Source organism: Serinus canaria, chromosome 2, assembly GCF_022539315.1.
Source record: "Serinus canaria isolate serCan28SL12 chromosome 2, serCan2020, whole genome shotgun sequence".
Classification (NCBI taxonomy): domain Eukaryota; kingdom Metazoa; phylum Chordata; class Aves; order Passeriformes; family Fringillidae; genus Serinus; species Serinus canaria.
Window position 1 is genome coordinate 17906800 of NC_066315.1, and position 17664 is coordinate 17924463.

General features: G+C 40.9%; 1 protein-coding gene across 1 annotated transcript in view; it reads right to left on the reverse strand.

Annotated features, from left to right (window-relative positions):
• The window catches only part of KIAA1217 (KIAA1217 ortholog), a 356326-nt gene extending 342207 nt beyond the window's left edge, over window positions 1-14119 (reverse strand). The window contains exon 1 of the mRNA XM_030226706.2: window positions 14033-14119. The gene's annotated coding sequence lies outside the window, so the exon portion shown is untranslated. The remainder of the gene's footprint in view (window positions 1-14032) is intronic.
• Window positions 14120-17664: the final 3545 nt, after the last annotated feature.

Below are 17664 nucleotides of genomic sequence, written 5' to 3' on the forward strand. Positions count from 1 at the left end.
TGTTTCTACCTGCACTAGAAAACATCTTGGTTAAAAAGTTCATGTTGGCATAGCTTCACCGAAGGATCAGCAGAGGATCTGAGCACTCTGTTGATGCAGCACTGGACAATGTAAGATCCAAATCTTACCTGCAAATGCACCTACTCCAACTCTGAAATGCACACTCTAGTGTGTGAGTGAAGACAAAAAAATCTGCTGAAAGACAGCCACTTCTATTTTAAAAAAAGATGACCAGTGATAAATTATTAATTACCAAAGGCATCAATATTTTATCCAAACTGTAATATCATTATTTCTTGTACTTGAAAATAAAAATTAGAAGTCAAATTTGTTCCTTGCATTTTTTAAAACACAACTCTTAGTACCAAAACTTCTACTATTAAAGACCAATTCATAGCTGAACAAAAACCAGTTAATGCAGTGTTCCACTAACCTTCAGAAAAGCTGTTAATATTCAGGATTCTGCACAGCAGGGTAGGGTTGAGAAATTAATCCTTTTAAAGTTGAATTTCAAAAACAGACAAAGGCATGTGTTAGCTGAATTCTATTTATGGCAATCATCCAAATATCAAATAAAGTTTTCCTGGCTGTGCTTCAGTCATCCCCATTTCCAGCTAAAGAGAACTTTTATAAATGTAGACAGACAATATAATACCTGTGTCTTGTTTGCATCCAGATCCAAACATCTCAGAAAGATAAAACATTACTTAGCAATTGTCACTTCAAGAAACACACCAGGAATGACTTATTGAAAAGTCCATCCTGTACAGTTGTAAACTCCAGACAAAAACCCAGGAACTCAGAAAAGACTACTAAAATACCACAGTGGACAAGGCAGAGCAACTAAGCCATGACAGAACTGCACATATGTGAATATAACAGAGTTATATAACAATATAACTCTGCTAAAGAGCTAAACACTTCAGCAATGGATTTGAAAGGCTTTAATACATATAAGAAATAGAATTTAAAGATGAATATTTCTCTCATAAACAACACACAAATAAGAAGTGTTGGTGGTGTGGAAATCAATCTGTGCACAACATCTTCAATATTAAAAGTGTAAAAAAATCCCTGATGTTGCCATGTTTTAATCTTACAGCATGCAGAAAAACAAACTAAGCTTGTGTGTGGAAAGAATTCAAATACACTATGTATGAAAATTCAATTAAGAAATTCAAACAGCTTCATTTTGTCATACAACACTGTTGGATACAGTTGTTATAAAAATGACACTTCCTTATTCAGGATTCTATACAAAACTGGATTCTAAGGGTTCTTGGTTTTCTCCCCATCTTCACATTCTGTCACTACAAGGATTTCATTTCTCAAATGCTCAAAGAAACCCCAACCCAGTATGACCAAGGTATATCAATAACAGCTGGTTCATCAACTGCTTTAAAACTTTACTCTGGTTTCAAAGTCAAAGTTCACCAGAAACAGAGAGGTGATGAGGTGCTCCAGCCAGTCATGCTGGTTCCTTAAGTACAGTGCACCATTCAAATTGAGATGCACACAAATCCACCTGACCCTCTGTTTGTTTTTCTCATCTCCTATACTTGCTGTAGAACAAGAAAGGCAACAGCAGCAATGAATGAATACAGGCACTTTTTCCTTTTGAGGCTACACCACAGTATTTGACATGAAGAATTAAAGCATAGAGGTATTCAGACAGATTGTCCCTTCATTGCAGCCATCTCTCAGGTTCAGTATTTTATTATGAACATGGATGTAGAGGCTATGTTTGTAACATTTGATGTGTCCTAGTAGTTCCTAGCAGGATATTTAGCATCTTGAACCCACAAACCATCTTCATATTTCATCTTTATTCATTTTATTAAAGCACTGTTATTCAAAGGTATTTTCTTTCATCATCCCCAAAGGTAAGAAATATTTAGGCTTCATACAACCACTTTGGTTTCTACTTATAACTCAACTACTGTGTTTGATAATAAACATGATTTTTGAAAAGAAACATGAAGTACTGTTTGTTAAACACTACTTCATGACACAGGTAAAATAAATCTATGCTGAAAGCCTGACAACTGTAACACCACAGCTAATAAACTGAGTGATCAGGTATATGAAACAGATCTGCTGCAAGAAAGCAATGGAGCTCAAGACTCTTGTATCACACCAGCTTCTCTCTCTGGTATCACAAGATCCCAGATCAGGAGGTAAAACTGTACAAACACTCAGAGGGGAGCTCAAAGCATGGCAGACTTCCTGCTTAGCCACCAACAACTACTTTGAACATACTCATAATGGAAACTGAGGGGAAAAATATAAAAAGAGGAAAGTGAAAAAGAAGATTATAAAAAACACCCCTTTATAGTAAGAACCCGAATGATATAGCAGAAGCATATCTTATGGACAGCATTTGTTCAAAGTAAGCTTTCATCAAGCAGAAGGTGATACAATTCCATCTCAGGCTCTGCATCTACAGCCCTTTGTTCTTTCTAAAAGCAGCACTGCCAGTGCACACCAAGCCTCTCTTACAGTGCAGATAAAGATGGGTGCAACTAAGGATGTGCATACTCAGCCACAGGCAAACCTGTGGGATAAATACTGCACCTCAAGGAATTCCTCAAGGAAATAAAGGTGCAAGTTGTTTGTAAAAATGGATTATAAAACTATTAATCAAGTTCTACAAATACGCTCACATATAAATCTCAGGAGACAAGGAGGAACCTAAGTTGATGGCAAAATATGAATGAAAGATTCTTTTCTGTACTATAAAGCTAAAACACCAACAGAATTGGAGGAAGAGAACAATAGAAGTCGGGGTGTAACTGCTCTGGAACTGCCGTTTTGTGTAAAAATCTAGGCAGGCTGCAACATTTCAAACTTTACTATTTATTAGCCCTCTTCTTTTCTCTGACAGTAGCAAGCTATAGGAAAAGAAGTGCAGAAGAGTACTTCTATTGTGACACCCTCCAATTTCTGACAGTTAGCTACAGATGTGTGACTTTCACCTTCCTCCCCCACTTCACAAAGCAACTTGCACAACCCTATCAGTTAATGGTCACATTAGCAGGTCCTGTTACCCTATGCACAAGAGAAGAGAAGAGAACTCTCAGAACTCACAGAAGCTACTGAATTCTGCAGCCCCCTGTTTTCCAATCATTCTGTAGTGCTACTATGAAAACTTCCTGATTCTTCTACTGGAAGAGCTGCAAGAGGCAGATGTATGCAGTACATCCCTCACTCAGCATGGTTTGTCCAGCATGGCACCTCCTATGAGCTACAGAAAGCAGGCAACTGTTATTGCAGAAAGAAGATAAGTATTAATTCAGTTCCTGAGAACTGCTAGCAATAGTTCCAAAGTTCAAAAGTAAAAGCACCTATCAAGTATCAGTTCCATCAGTCACTGACTTGCTGGAGTTATCCTTATAGAAACAAAAAAAGTTCTTTTGGAGAATATATCAATAAATAAGTAAATCACCAAACCGCAAATGAAGTATCAACAATTCTCAACAAGCAAATTGCTGTCATTTAATATTTAACCATGCAGGAAAATTGTGGTTTGACTATATGACATCTTCAGGACAAAAAAGCTATTTAGGAGGCTACAAACATTTTTCTTGTTGCTTCCACATGACAGAAAGTCTCAGTTTTACAGTTACTTAGCTGTGTAAAACAAAATTAGGGAGCCAGGATGGTGAATAGAAAGTTCTGCTCAAGCTTGATGCAATGCAAAAATGCACTTTATTAGTACACATATAGTAGTTTGAAATTCTTCAAAATCAATGCATCAACTAAACCAATTACAAATTTAATCAGTTCAGATTTGGTACCTGACATTTGGTGAACTGTCACAGTCACAGTAATTCAGCTGTGCCTGGTTGCAATGAATAGCTAACTTTGCTGTATTTGAATCTTTCATGTGATATTCAACCACAGAATAACTAGCCACAAGGTTTTAGGTTTTATGCCTCAGTGATTTTTTTTGTCCTACATTACTGATTTCTTTGTACATTTGGGTTGGTTTATTTCAAAAAGGACAGCATGTGTAATGTCTGTATCTTTCTAAAGTAAGGGGACAAAGGTGTGAAGATGAGGTTTGGGCTCAAGTTGTTACACATCATGCTAGAAGTTACTAGACATGTCAAATCTCACAAACATTGCCTTTACATAAAGGTCTATAATAAAATACTGAATCTGTGAGGCAGCTACAATATAGTGACATTTTGTCTGAATACCTCTGTGCTTGAATTCTGTATGCCAGATGCCATTGTATAGCCTCAAAAGGAAAAAGTGCCTATATTTTTCATCACTACCTTTGCATTTCTTCTTGTAGAGCAAGTGTAAGACATGGAAAAAATAACCCTATCAGGAAAAATATTGTGCAAATCTTAAAAGGCTAAGAAAGATTGTTCTGAGCATCAGTAAACTGAGGGTCAGGAGGACTTTTCTATGTGTCTGAATTCAGAGGGTGCATTGCACCTAAGGAACTATCATGACTGGCTGGAGCACCGGATTTGCTTGGTGTTTCTGGTAAATTTTGCTTTTAAAACAATAGTTAGGTTTTAAAGGAGTTGATAAATAGCTACTATTGATATACCTTGGTCATACTGTGTTTGGGTTTCTTTGAGCATTTGAGGAATGAAATCCTTGTAGTGACAGAATGTGAACATGGGGAGAAAAACTACTATCCTTAAACTTCAGCTTAGTAGGGAATCATAAATAAAGAAATGCCATTGTTATAGCAACTGTGTCCAGCAGTGCTGCCTGGCAAAGTGATGTTCTCTTTGAGGGGGTGGGCAACAGAACCTGAGACAGATTTTCACTGACTAGCTTAATCCACCAAAGAAAGAATAAACAAAATCGTGGTTTAAATATTTACATCACTGTACTTCATATCTTTGAATCTTAATGATTTTCAGCTTATTTGGTGCCCTTTGCAGATATTTGTTCAGAATTTTTTAAATGTCAGCCATAAAAATAAAAGGAGTAGAAAAAATTCAACTTTATCACTCGTTAAAAGTTGCCAGCAGCTCTCGAACCCGGCAGCCTGCAGAAGAAAGAGACTCTTGTTCTCGCCCTGCGCACAACGCCCCACGTAACCTTTAAAACTCCGCTGGACACACAAAATAGCACTGATGCTCCAGCCCCTGCCAACAGAAGGGTTGAGCCGCAGCTGTCCCGCCAAGGACGGGATCTGCCCTGCGCGCTCCGCCCGGCGCGGCGGGGGCACAGCCGCGGGGGCGCGCACGGGGCCACGGGGGCGCGGAGCCAGCGCGCTCCCTCCTGCGGCCGCGGAGCGCGGCGGCAGCGCCCGCCCTCCCCTCCCGCTCAGCACACCCGTCCCGAGCTTAAGGGGCAGAGGATGCTGAACGCCTCCTCGCTGTGCCACAGATCTCCTTCCATTTAACGCCAGAGTGTCCCGTTTCTCTTATCGGTCCTCCCGCAGACGCGAGGGGGATTTTCTCCTTAATAGGTTAAAAAAAATAAACAAAAAAAAAAAAATTAAAGAAAAAAATTGAAAGCCATTAATTGCCTGGCTGGATGCTAGTGAACAGGCCTTTTTTTTTTTTTTTGTTTTTTTTTTTTTTTTTTTTTTTTGTGAATTATATAAAGCATTCAGAGGTCTGGTCTTCATTGAGCAATCCAAAGACCAAGCTCTGTGCCAGAGTCCAAAGACCAAGCTCTGTGCCAGAGTCCATAAAGAGAACCCCATAAAATATTGGTTACAAGACTAGCATTATGAAATAATAGAGGTAAAGTAATAAGATATTAATAGATACCCATGGAGACACTTGGTTTACAAAGAAAATTTAACATAAACAAGACAACACCTTGAAAATGGAAAAAAATGAAAAGGTTAACCTACCAGTAAATCTTCACCTGTGAGTAGTCAAGGAAGGCAGAGTGGCCTCACTGCATCAATTGGAAACTTTTAGATGTTAGTGCAATTATAGTAATAACATCAGAAACTAATAATGGTCATGGGTCGTTAGACCCCAAAACAATAACTCTAGTCAAACAATTGCAGTGCATGCTGGTGCTCTGTTAACTTTAAAGCAAACATCAAAAGGAAGAATCTCTCTCACAGACTCATCCGCATCCAAGCTTTTGTCCTCAGGTTTTCCCTCAGTGAGCTCCATCCATTAGGGCCTGAAGAGGAGCTCAGACAGGAGGCTAGAGTGCAACTTCTGCCTTTTCAACAGCTGTATCATTTAGCTGCTTTGAGGATAGTTAATGATGTTCATTAGCATGCTGACAGATGATGTATCCATCATTAATACCTTTAGTGAATACACCAGCAGCTACACACTTCACTGTAACACAGATAAAGCCTGAGAAACTGCATCTGCAGACAGTCAGCTCTAGCTCAGTGGCACAGAACTCATAGGTCCAGTTTTCTCAGCATTGCCATCACTTGAAAAGAAAGGAAATAGCTTTATGCTTTCTTGCCCCCAAGGATGTTGGGTTGTTCATCCAGCTGAAGAGTTTTAATAGGAGACATAAACAGACCTCAGCAAGTTACAATGCTAGGGTACAGAAGTGGGTTTAAACTTACTTAGACTGAGGATTTGCTGAATGTTTTTCTCATTTTCCTGCCAAGTGATGCTGAAAGTGCTAACTAGGGGCTGAAGTAATTTGAATTCCTCAAATTACTACTCACAGAATTACCTAGTACATCGTAGAAGAACCTACTATGGAAGAACTGCTAGTTTGAAGGCAGCAATGTACAAGGCACCTTGAAACACTGCTGAAAGTGCTTCAAACTAACCCTGTCTATCAGCCAAAAAGCCCCAAAGTATTCATAATCAGGTCTTATGTTTCAAGGAGCAGAGATGAGTCAATTAAACAACTTTTCTAGCTGCACAACACAAACAGACAAAGCTTTGGGAACTAGGTCCTGGTCTTGGCCCCACATTTGCTTTGCGAATGCTAGACTTTGCACTTCTTGCACACCCAATACTTGGCATTGTCTCATATGCCTAAGCCCCATGGAGACAGGATATCATATATAACACACACAGCATTCCCTCACTGCACCTCCTGCCCCAAGAAGTGCATTTTAGTTTGGATTCCAAGGCACCCAACTACTCTGTGTGCAAAACAGCCCAAGCACCAAGGTGAACCACTTAAATCAGGGAGCTGATCCCCTCTTCTAAAACTCAAACCACAAAACCACCTGATAGGCAGCACAAAGAATAGAGCCAAGATCCAACACAGGTGCACACACCAAGCCTACAGGCTGGAGAAACCTGTAATCCCTAAAGGCATTTTCACTGTGAGCAGGGTCAAGCAGCAGCACAGGCTGTCCTGAGAGATTTGGAAATGCATGGAGCCTGCACAGACATGACTGGATCAAGCCCTAGGCAGCCTGTTCTGACACCACAGCTGCCCCTGCTGTCTGCTGGAGGCCACTCTAGAGACTTTATGAGGTCCCTTCCAGCCTGATTTTTCCAATGAGTTCTTTCCATACATGCCACAGCGTGTCATGCCATTGGACTTTGATGTTATTCTAGCCCCTGGAAGGTACTATTATGGAGTCACAAACAGATCAGTTAAAACTGATTCCAAGAATAAGCCCTTGTATCTTCCCATTTTCAAAGTTCCAATCGGGCACAAATTTTCCTTATTATTGGGAAGAGGAAACACAAATAATTTTGAAAATACTATTAACTAGGTACTGCAGTTCTTCAACATAATTTCTGAAGCATGATGTTTGAAAAGCAATTCATGTATAAAATGCACTGTCTTAATCCAAATTTTACCTCACCCCAAAATAAAAAAATGAACTATTCCTACTGGAAACCAACTAGATAGTAGACCACAAGTCTTTTCAAAAACAGAAAAAGATTTTTGTTTAGAAAGAGTCACTAAACTATGAATTAGATCTTACAATTTTGTGATAAACATTACCTTTACTAAATAAAAAAAATTAAAAATACTGTGTTCTTTTAAAAGCCCTAATTAGGGAAACAATGTTGCCTTTTTATGGCTATTTATTAGATAGTAGCTGAATTTCAATAATGAATTGTAATTCAGCACCATATCATCTATTTATATCCACCAGTCTGAGCCAACAGCAGCTTACTGCATGATTTGGAAGATTTTGGCCAGGATTTGAGCATAGCTGGCAAATGCAAGCTGGCAAGCTCTTAGGCAATTAAAGTCTTTATAATTATTATACCACCACATACAAGACTGATAGAAATGGGACTGGATGAAATACAGAAATCTTGTATTCATGCTTATAGCACGTGACTCCTTCAATATTTCTATGGTGATTTTACAGTAGCATACTACAACTATCCCATTGGTCTTTAAACTGAAAATGTTTAGGTATTAGCTCCATGTTTCAATTATGTTAAAAGAGGATTATCCATACTAAAAAGTGGTTTATTCAAACAAACATTACAATGGAAAGCATTTGCTCACTAATGTTCAGCCAAAGTACTAATTACATACTCCATGACTGAGTAACAAATACGTATAATCCATCCTTATGGATTTCAACATGAAGACAAATAACTTCAAGAAACTTCTTCCAGCAAACCTTTCCAAATAATCTCTGTACAAAGTCATAGCAATAAAGGATAGAATAAATTTCCTAATCACAGAATTTAGATTCTTGCCAGATAGAATGCTGTTTCCAAGGTAGGACTTGTCATTACTAAAGCAATATTCAGTCCTAACTATCTTGACAGTCCATGTTCTCTTTTACATGATCCCAAGAGAACCTTCTTGCTTTTCTCCATCGGCTTTCTAATAGCCAAAAACACAATGCTGGCATGCTTGTAAAGAGCCTTCTATTACCCTATTTCATGCAATATGACAAGAAAAAAAATTGGTTTAAACAGAATATAGTGAGCTCATGATGATGAAAGAAAAGTATTACTATGCTTCACTGATAAAATCCTTCCTAGGTCAAAAAGTTATACACAATTAGTTTCTAAAATGGAAAATTAGTAAATGCTTAACTATAGTAGTCTTGCATACTCTGCTGACCATGATACCTGAATAATGCAACAAACCTGAATTTATGCAATGTAGTTTCAATGTATGCTAAGGAAAGTACAGAACAGGGTAGTAATGTTAGCCACACAGTGAACACCACAAACTGTAAATTAATTTATAAATATATATTTTGTTTCCCAGAAGAACTTCTGAGACTGAGACTCCAGCTAGGAAAAGGTCTTTTTGAACTGCATGTTGGACTCAGGGACAGAAGTGCAGCACCCACCAGCATCAGCTGCACCAGGAAAGGAGGAGGATGATGTGGGGATGTTTGTGGTCCAGAACTCCTAAATCTGACATGGTTAAGTTGTATTCTTCCAGAGTTAAGGGGTCCTTTAGCCAGTAGTGGAAGCAGGGCTTCCTTCTCCATACTTGTAAAGGTAATCAGGATTTCAAGGTTTCTTGTGCTCATAGTCTTTTGGGTAGAGATCACAGAAAAACTGAATGAAAGTAAAGCACCAGGTAGGCCAGCCGAAGAATAAAATGCCAGCTTTTGTGAGTTTGAGCAGCATAAAGCTGTATAAAGCATCTTAACAATAAGCAAACTCCTTAAGTTTATGGTTGTGGTGGATTTAACTTGGTTTAAATTGCATCTTTAATCAAACACACATCACCAATCACAAAGAAGTTAAACACTCCTCTAAAATTCCATCACAAAGGAATCCACTTTTTTTTTTTTTTAACAACACTGACTGAGCACAGGGTATTCCAAGAGAGCCTCTGGAATCTCCATCCTTGGAGATGCTCAAAAGTCACCTGGACAAGCAGCTCTAGGTGGGCCTGCTTGAACAGGGAGGTTGGACAAGATGACCTCCAGAGATCCCTGACAACCTCAGCCATCCTCTGTCTCTCAACCAAACTCCTACCAAATTCTACAAAGGGACTGTTTCACATCTCCCTGCACCCAAAGAAGGGATGTAGAAAAGTAACATGTGTCTAATAAGATCTAAAAACTGATTTTAGTCTATACAACATGGGAGAAAACCTAAACTAAACAAAAAACAAATAAACAAAAAGCTCACACACAGAGAGAGCTTATATTTTAGGCAATTTGGGACCTAAACTAAAAAGTTGCATAATGCTGCAGGAGAAAGGAAGAGATACAGGAAAAGAACCTAACGCTGCCCTGTTTTAAAGAAACACATGGTCCACAAGATTTTACAGACTTGCCATTAAATTGCACAAATCCAAACACTGTATCAAGCGATTTGGAGATACTCCAGCCTCTCAGGGTTTCCTGAGAGATTTTCAGTGGGGAACTACAAAAGGGTATGTTTCCCCTCTCCCAGTCCAAAGAAATTGGAACAAAAGGGATAACAACCAATAATTTTAATATCATCCTAATTTATAAAAAATGAAAATAAGGGGGAAAAGCAAAACAAAACAAAACAAAAACCCAAACCACCACCAATATTTTCTATTAAGGGATGATCTTGGAATAACCTCTGCACTGTCTCAAATCACTATGTCCTTGACAAAAAAACAGCTCTTCCCCTGGCATTACCCACTACCCTGGGACAGACAATGCTGTATTCCCAAGACTTAACAGTATACTTTAATATTAACAACAAATATCTCAGCATTTTCTTTTTGTGTATGCATGTTTAAAGTTATTTCATTTCATGCTGGCTTGGAAAACTACCATTCCATTATTTAATGAATTCTGAAGCATTCAGGAATATAGCCAATTCCAGCTTATATTGGATAAAAAAATGGAAGAAACACTACTATTCAACAGTGCTGAGGGAGAAAAAAAGATAAACAGTCTTGCATATATATATATATAAGCTATGTATACAAGTTCTGAGGCATCTTTAGTGAATCCAAATCTACAAATACAAATCTAGAAGGACTTAGAGATAAATACAATGTCAAACATTATGTGCAAGTCTTCAGTGAATCAAGACCAAGGACCACACCTTCTCCAGTCCAAGGGATTGAGATATTTGGTCCCTTTGCACCACAGAACAACACATTTGAGGCAAAGCAATTTCTTTTTTGCAGAATTAAAGAATCACTCATGCCTAGCTGGAACGCACTGCTTTGGAAGAGGCCCAAAAGCTCAAGTAATTGCAATGGACTGGAAAGGCCTTCACCCCCAGGTCAGCAATTTACATTCCAGCTGGGCTATTTATGAGACAAAGCAGTTACCACCAACCACCCTTTGAATGCTCAAATTGCCAATTTCGGTACCGTTGCTGAGGTGCAAACACACACAGATGCCATGACAAACCAGTCACGTGCACTGTTTCAGTAGAAGAGCCCAGGACTGTGGTGATGCACAAATTATTTCATTGGTCACCACAAGCCAGCAAAGCTGGTCTGCAATAAAATTCTTCTCTATGGGCCTGAGATTCTGCCCACCACAACAGTGCCAAACACAAATTGGCATAAGGAATGGTAAGTAAAAATAATGTTGTTCTCCATGAGACTTAAACTTGTTACAGTTGGATATAAGTGATGGGTCAAATAGCAAAGAAAGTCCCTGCCAGCTAACATTAGTTCCAACCCACTTTCCCAGTTATTTCTTTAGTTTTCCTGCCTCTCAGCTTGCTTTGCGCCCTCTGCTTACTGCTCCAGAGCATGGCCCTTTTTCTTCATCCCATGTTTACCACCCTCAGTCTACTTTATCCTCATTGCTTTCTTCACTGCTTCTAACTTAACTTCCAATAGACTGCAAACTCTAACTGACTAATCAACATAACTACTGCAAAAGTGGAAAGGTTTATCTCTAAGACTTCTGTATCTTTAAAGCAAACTTTGAGCACTTAGGTTCTCAGTACATGCATAAATGTTTCTGCATGTTTGTAAAAACTTCAAGTGTGATAGGGATGCAACAGAACATTAAAAAAAAAACAGTGAAAAATCAACCATGGCTGAGAGTCAGAACAGGAACTAGAACTAAACATCCTCATTTTCAACTCTGAGTGAAAGACAAGCTTCAAAATCATTAACTGTCTCCTTTTGCTTACAGCAGGAGGTCACAGCAAATGTCAAACACAAGAGAGCTGTTCAATTAAGGGCAACTTTACAAAATCCAAACTGTTACCAACAGCAGCCTAGACGTCATCTTTACCCCAACAAAACCACTGTCCAGACAGCCCCTATTACACAAGGCTTCACACTAAAGAGCTGCCAAGCTTTAACCTTCAATGAGGAGAGATCAATTTAGTCACTCAAGAAACTAAACTGCCCTACCAGAGCACTGGCTTGCTTAGGCTTAAGTAAGAGGAAAAAAAAAAAAAAAAAAAAGGCAAGCTAACTTTTCCCAACTCTTTCTATAGCCTAAACCAAAACCTACACACATGGAGTACCAGTACAACAATTGATCTCAGAGCAATAAAGAGGAGATTGCTATGTCAAGCACTGAAAGCAGGTAGACAGCAAATTAGCTAATCAGAACATCTGTCTGTTAAGGAAAATAAAAAGGCACAAACCAAAAACAAATAAACAAAAAGCCCTGACAAAACCAATGATGAATAGAATACAAAGGCAATGCTTTAATGCTTTTGGTGGGGGGGAGTATCCAAATGCTTTTGGTGGGGGGGGAGTTTAATTTAATGGCAGTTTTACTGTTGCACATTGAATGCTTTAGAAAACGTAGCTAATCTGAATTACAACAAATCGTCAACACAGCTTTAGAGTAATTTTTCTTGCATAGAAAAAATATGAATAGCTCCAGACACAGGAGCATTAAAAATGCTCAATACTAAACTTCCTCCTTTTATTGTGCAATGATCTGAAAATAAAGGTTTTCTAAAATCCAAGCCTGAACTCTGGCATTACATAAAGTCTTTGGACCTATGCACATCAGTCAGAGCTCCAGGTATACACAGTTTGAAATCAGAGGAGGTTCTGGCTGCAGAAAGAGTTGTGCACTATCAATGCTGCACCCAGACCACTGTACATACAGCATGACCAGCTGTGTGCACAGAAATTCCTGCATGCATTAGTTTGGATGCTATCAAGTGAATTTGAGATTAGGTTTGGCTTGGTGAACACAGAGTTAAGAGAAAATAGTTGGTATAGTTAGTCAGAGATCTAGCTTGGTCACTGTATGAAAATGTCATTTTAGAGAGCTAGAGGATACAGATTTCTATGCATACTCACTGCACTTCACACAGTTCGCAAGGTCAGAAGGAAAAAATAAATAATATGGGTTTGATATCCATCTCTAACATGAAGAAAGTTTACCAGAAGTCTACAAGATTATATCTTAATGCTTGATATTATGCAATACTTTGCCTAATAGTCTAAATGTGCTTTCCCAGTCAGCAAAAGCTAGTGGGAAAGCAGGCAGCCTTCCTGAGCTACCAGAGATGGGCAAACGAGCAGCTGCTGATTTCCATGGATAGTATGCAATGCTCATCTGCAGAACTCCAAACTAGGATTTTGGAGGTATTAGGACAGAGAAAGAACAAGAAATAAAAGCATATTAAGAATTACTGTTTTTAAACAGCAGCACAGGTATGCAGCACTAAACATGACATTTAAATATTCTGAAAAGCTGACATCACCCTACTGCCCAGTACTGCATGCAGGGGCTGAACTTTGCCAAACATGAACAAGCCAAATCCTGCTGTTCTTAAAGCTAACAATAGTTTTGCTTGAACTCCAGAAACAGCAGAAAAAGTTGACTCTTGGCTGAGAACAGATCATACCTCAGGGCACACACAGGGGCAAAGACATGCAAAACACCCCACTATAAACGTCTTGCAGACCCTCACACGGTCCCTGCGATCAGAGCAGCAGGTCTCGGGTTGCAGACCGCTCCCTTGGGGTGCTTAGAGAGCTGCGCTTTCGTCCTCAGGTCTCAAAGGAAAAGCTTCCGACTCAAACTGTACATTCCTAAAGGATTTAGGTTGGGGTTCTTTTCCTCCAAGAAGCACAGTCATTTTGTTGTGGAAAGCTTCTGACAGCCAAAGCATGCAATACACACACACCACGCACACCCCACACCCCCCCTCATGTTTTTCGGCGGAAAAGCAGTTTCTGTGGTACTCCATGCTCACCAATAAGTAACTTCTAAGTTTGACACATTCCTAAGTTTACTCACAAGCGGAAGACTCGCAGGCACAGGGACAACCAGACCGGCCGGAGGATGCGGTGCTCCAGAGCGGGCGCTCGGCCGCCCGGCTGCTCCCGCGGCGGCTGCGGTGCCTCCCCCGCGCCGGAGCCGCCCGGGCAGCGCTCCCCGCCCGCCCTCCGCCGCCCCGAGCTGCTGACGGCACCGGGAAGAGGCGGCAGCGGGGGCAACGCCGACCCCCGCCCCTCTCAGCCCCACCTGCCCGCGGGGCGATCGCCTCAAGGTCACCCCCTCCCCCGGGAAAGCGAACTTGGGCACCACTCACTCCGGCGGAGCCGGGATGCCGCCGCCGCGGAGCGCCGGGGGCGGCGCGGAGCCTCCGCCGGCTGCAGCGCGCAGGACGGACTGCGCGCTCCCTCCTTCTCCTCCGCCGCCTCCTCCTCGTCCTCCTCTCTCCCCGACGACTTTCAGTTCACCTGCAGGCAGCCCGGCTGCGGCGGGGCGGGCGGCTCCGCAGCTTTCCGCGGGACCGCAGTCACTGCGGCAGCGCCCTCCCGCACCGCGGGGGGAGCCGGGCCGGGCCGGGCCGGGCTGGGCCGCGCGTCCCCCCGCGGGCCGGGGCGAGTCCTGCCGTGCCGGTGCCCGCCGCCCCTGAGGGGGAAGGCACGAACTGTGGAGCTCCGAGGGCCGTCCCAAGCCCCTCCGCGAGTGCGGAAACAACGCGACCCTGCTACAGGAGACCCCCGCCCCGGGATGCTTTCCCCGAGGCGGCTGCTTGCCTGCAGCTGTAGGGTAGGGATTGCCCCCGTGCTGTCAATCACCTCCTCGGTGAGGGGCTATAAATATTTATTAGGCATCCTAATAGCCGCATCTAGCTAAGCAGAGCGTTTTAGTCGTGCCGCTCCTGTGTTTCGAACCTCCCCAACCTGTCCCACACGGGCATGATTGGAACTCGCTCACGGTCTGGCCCGGCTGGCTCCACACCGGGAAGGGCTCTCCTGCCACAGCCAGGTGGAAGGATAGGCCAGGGGGGCATTAGCCTCTGCCCCAGCCCCTGAAACCTTCCTTTCTCCTTTTTTAAGGAGAGTGCTGGCTTGAGAGGTTTCCATCCGAACAGGAAGGCAACAGTCTTCTATGGGAACATCGTATTAGCAGTTCTGTTCGGACAAACTGGGCTTTCACACTCGAACTGGGCTGTGAAAAATATCTTAAGCAAGAAGCTAAATGCATGAGGAGCCCAGAAACAAGAATCTATGCAGTTAACTATGTAGTCCGACAGAAGATGAGGTTGAGAAATTATGGAAACTTTCAACAATTTCATGCATGTTTAAAAAATATCAAAAAACATAAACAGGGTCTCAAGACAAAAATAAATTTATATGAAGGAAAAATACTGCATTAATCTCTTTTTTCTTGTGGTGATTCCCCCCCCCCCCATAAAAATGATTCTTAATGCTGTATGGAGCCATGCTGGTATTGCAATCTTGCAATACCAGCTGCACAACTACTATGCTTGTAAATTTTGTTTATCTGAGAATTTCAAGTGGCAAGAACAAGAAATATCAAGACAGGCAGCATTTAAAAACTCTGATTATAAAGTCACAAGCTTGCTTAATTTATTTTGATGGAGGATGATGCTTTTATTTTTGCAGGTATGTTTAAAATGGAATCTGCTCGTAATGCAATTTTGGTTTCTGCTTTTCTGCACCTCCTGTTCCCAGCTAACTGCCACTTCTGTCTGGAAGGCAGACAGCCTGAACTTGGCCTTTCTATCAGAAGGCATGAAGCTTTGCCTGCATAGTGTGCTGGGCAAAAACCAGCAGCTATGAAGCTGAATAATCCATTTAAAGAAGAGATAGAGCAGCAACAAAACCTCAATAGTGTATATCCTTCCAAACTTCATGTTTGCTCATATACATAACGTGGTTTCTCCATATCTCTGTGATTTTAAAGTATGAGATGCTTTAGAGAGAGGTCTTATTACCAGGACTTTGGTTTTGCCAGGTATGATACACTGCATTTATGCCTGTGGTAAGAGACAGTATTTATAAAACAGCAATGCACAAAAGCTGCAGCTGAGCTGACTCAGTTGGGCTTTTCACTGACCAAACAGGGAGAGAGAATGCCTGTCTTGGAGACTTCCAGTCCAGACTAAGCAGATAAGACAGGCCAGAGATAGCAAGAGAAACAGAAGCACAGGAAGGTGAAATAACTTGCCCAAGACAATGCAGGAGGTGTCTCTGGTTCAGCCCATACAACAGTTCCAGTGATGCCAAGCCTTGCTTTAAATGATGCCATGATGGACTGAGCACAGTTCTGAAAATCAAATGTACAAACTGTGTTTTCAGTAAGACTGCTGCTATGGTGTATTAATTTATAGAGGTTTTCTTCTTCTCACCAGCTCAAAGCAGTAGCAGTGAAAGGTATTCAATACAATTTCATGCTGGTGTCCTAAAACCAGGCTATTGCAGTTGAGTTCTTCTCTTTCTTGCTAAATATACACATTTCTTGCTGAATTGCAAAATTAATGAATTCAGATTGGGTTTTCCAAGAGTTAGTGCAAATTATTGCCACTCCACTGAAGATACTTATGAACAGAATAATTTTTGAGTGACATTTGATTTTACACACCAGAAATAAAAGTAAGTACCTTTATGCCCTATATGCCCTTATGTAAAATACAATAGTGGTGGCTTAGTTTTTTATCATAATATTAAATACATTTTTCCAGGTTTGAGTTTTTCACTTGAAGTAATGCTAAGGACTTGTTTATTATCATTACTTGTAATGCCTCTTGGGCCATAAATTCATACAATAGAGATGGTGATTAATCCTAACTGGGTAACCGTAAAGGAAACTTCTGAAATGTATGAAATGGTAATAGTAACAGTATCATTTTAATAAACTCAAAAGAGAAAAAAATGCCTTTGCATTTAGCAATGCTTCACCTTGTTTCATTCCAAAATGTCTGAAATTATCTACCTCAGCATTTTCAAAGGAAGTGATTCAGTCCAGCTGAGACCAAATCTGTATCATTGCTTTCCAGAAACATAAGAAGGAAATTGTGAGGGACTAGAAGGAAGATGCTGTCTTGCAAGCACCCATCTAAACACTGTCAAGCTGCAAGCACATGACAGTGTTTAGATGGGTGCTTGCAAGACAGCATCTTGCAAGATGGTCCTGCTGCAGATTTCTGCTCTCACCAACACCAGCAGTGAAGGGCTCCTGCAGTCTCACAGGATGCTCCCTGAGCCTTGCCAATTGGCATGACTGAACATCCCACAGTGGCTTGTACGTGGAAAATTACCTCCCCTTGTAAGAAAATCCTAGTGATGTTCTTCAGATTCAGTACAGGACCAAGATCCCTGTCTGTTGGCCTAACAAGCAGGTTGGAGCCAAAGCCTTTTAAATGTGTGTTAATTATTGCAGAAAATAATTTATACCAATGGAGACTGCACTGAAGAAATCCTTGTCTGGGGTTGATTCAAACCTATTAAAAATAAACTTAAGATGACATTAAGAAAGCATATGCCAGTCTTTTCTTATGAATTAATTTTTAAAAATTCTTTTGAATTAAAATCTTACATTAAAATAGTGCACTTTCATCTGCAGACAAGTACTTATTTTTTTGTGTATTCCTATTGAAGTAAACAAGTTTTTCC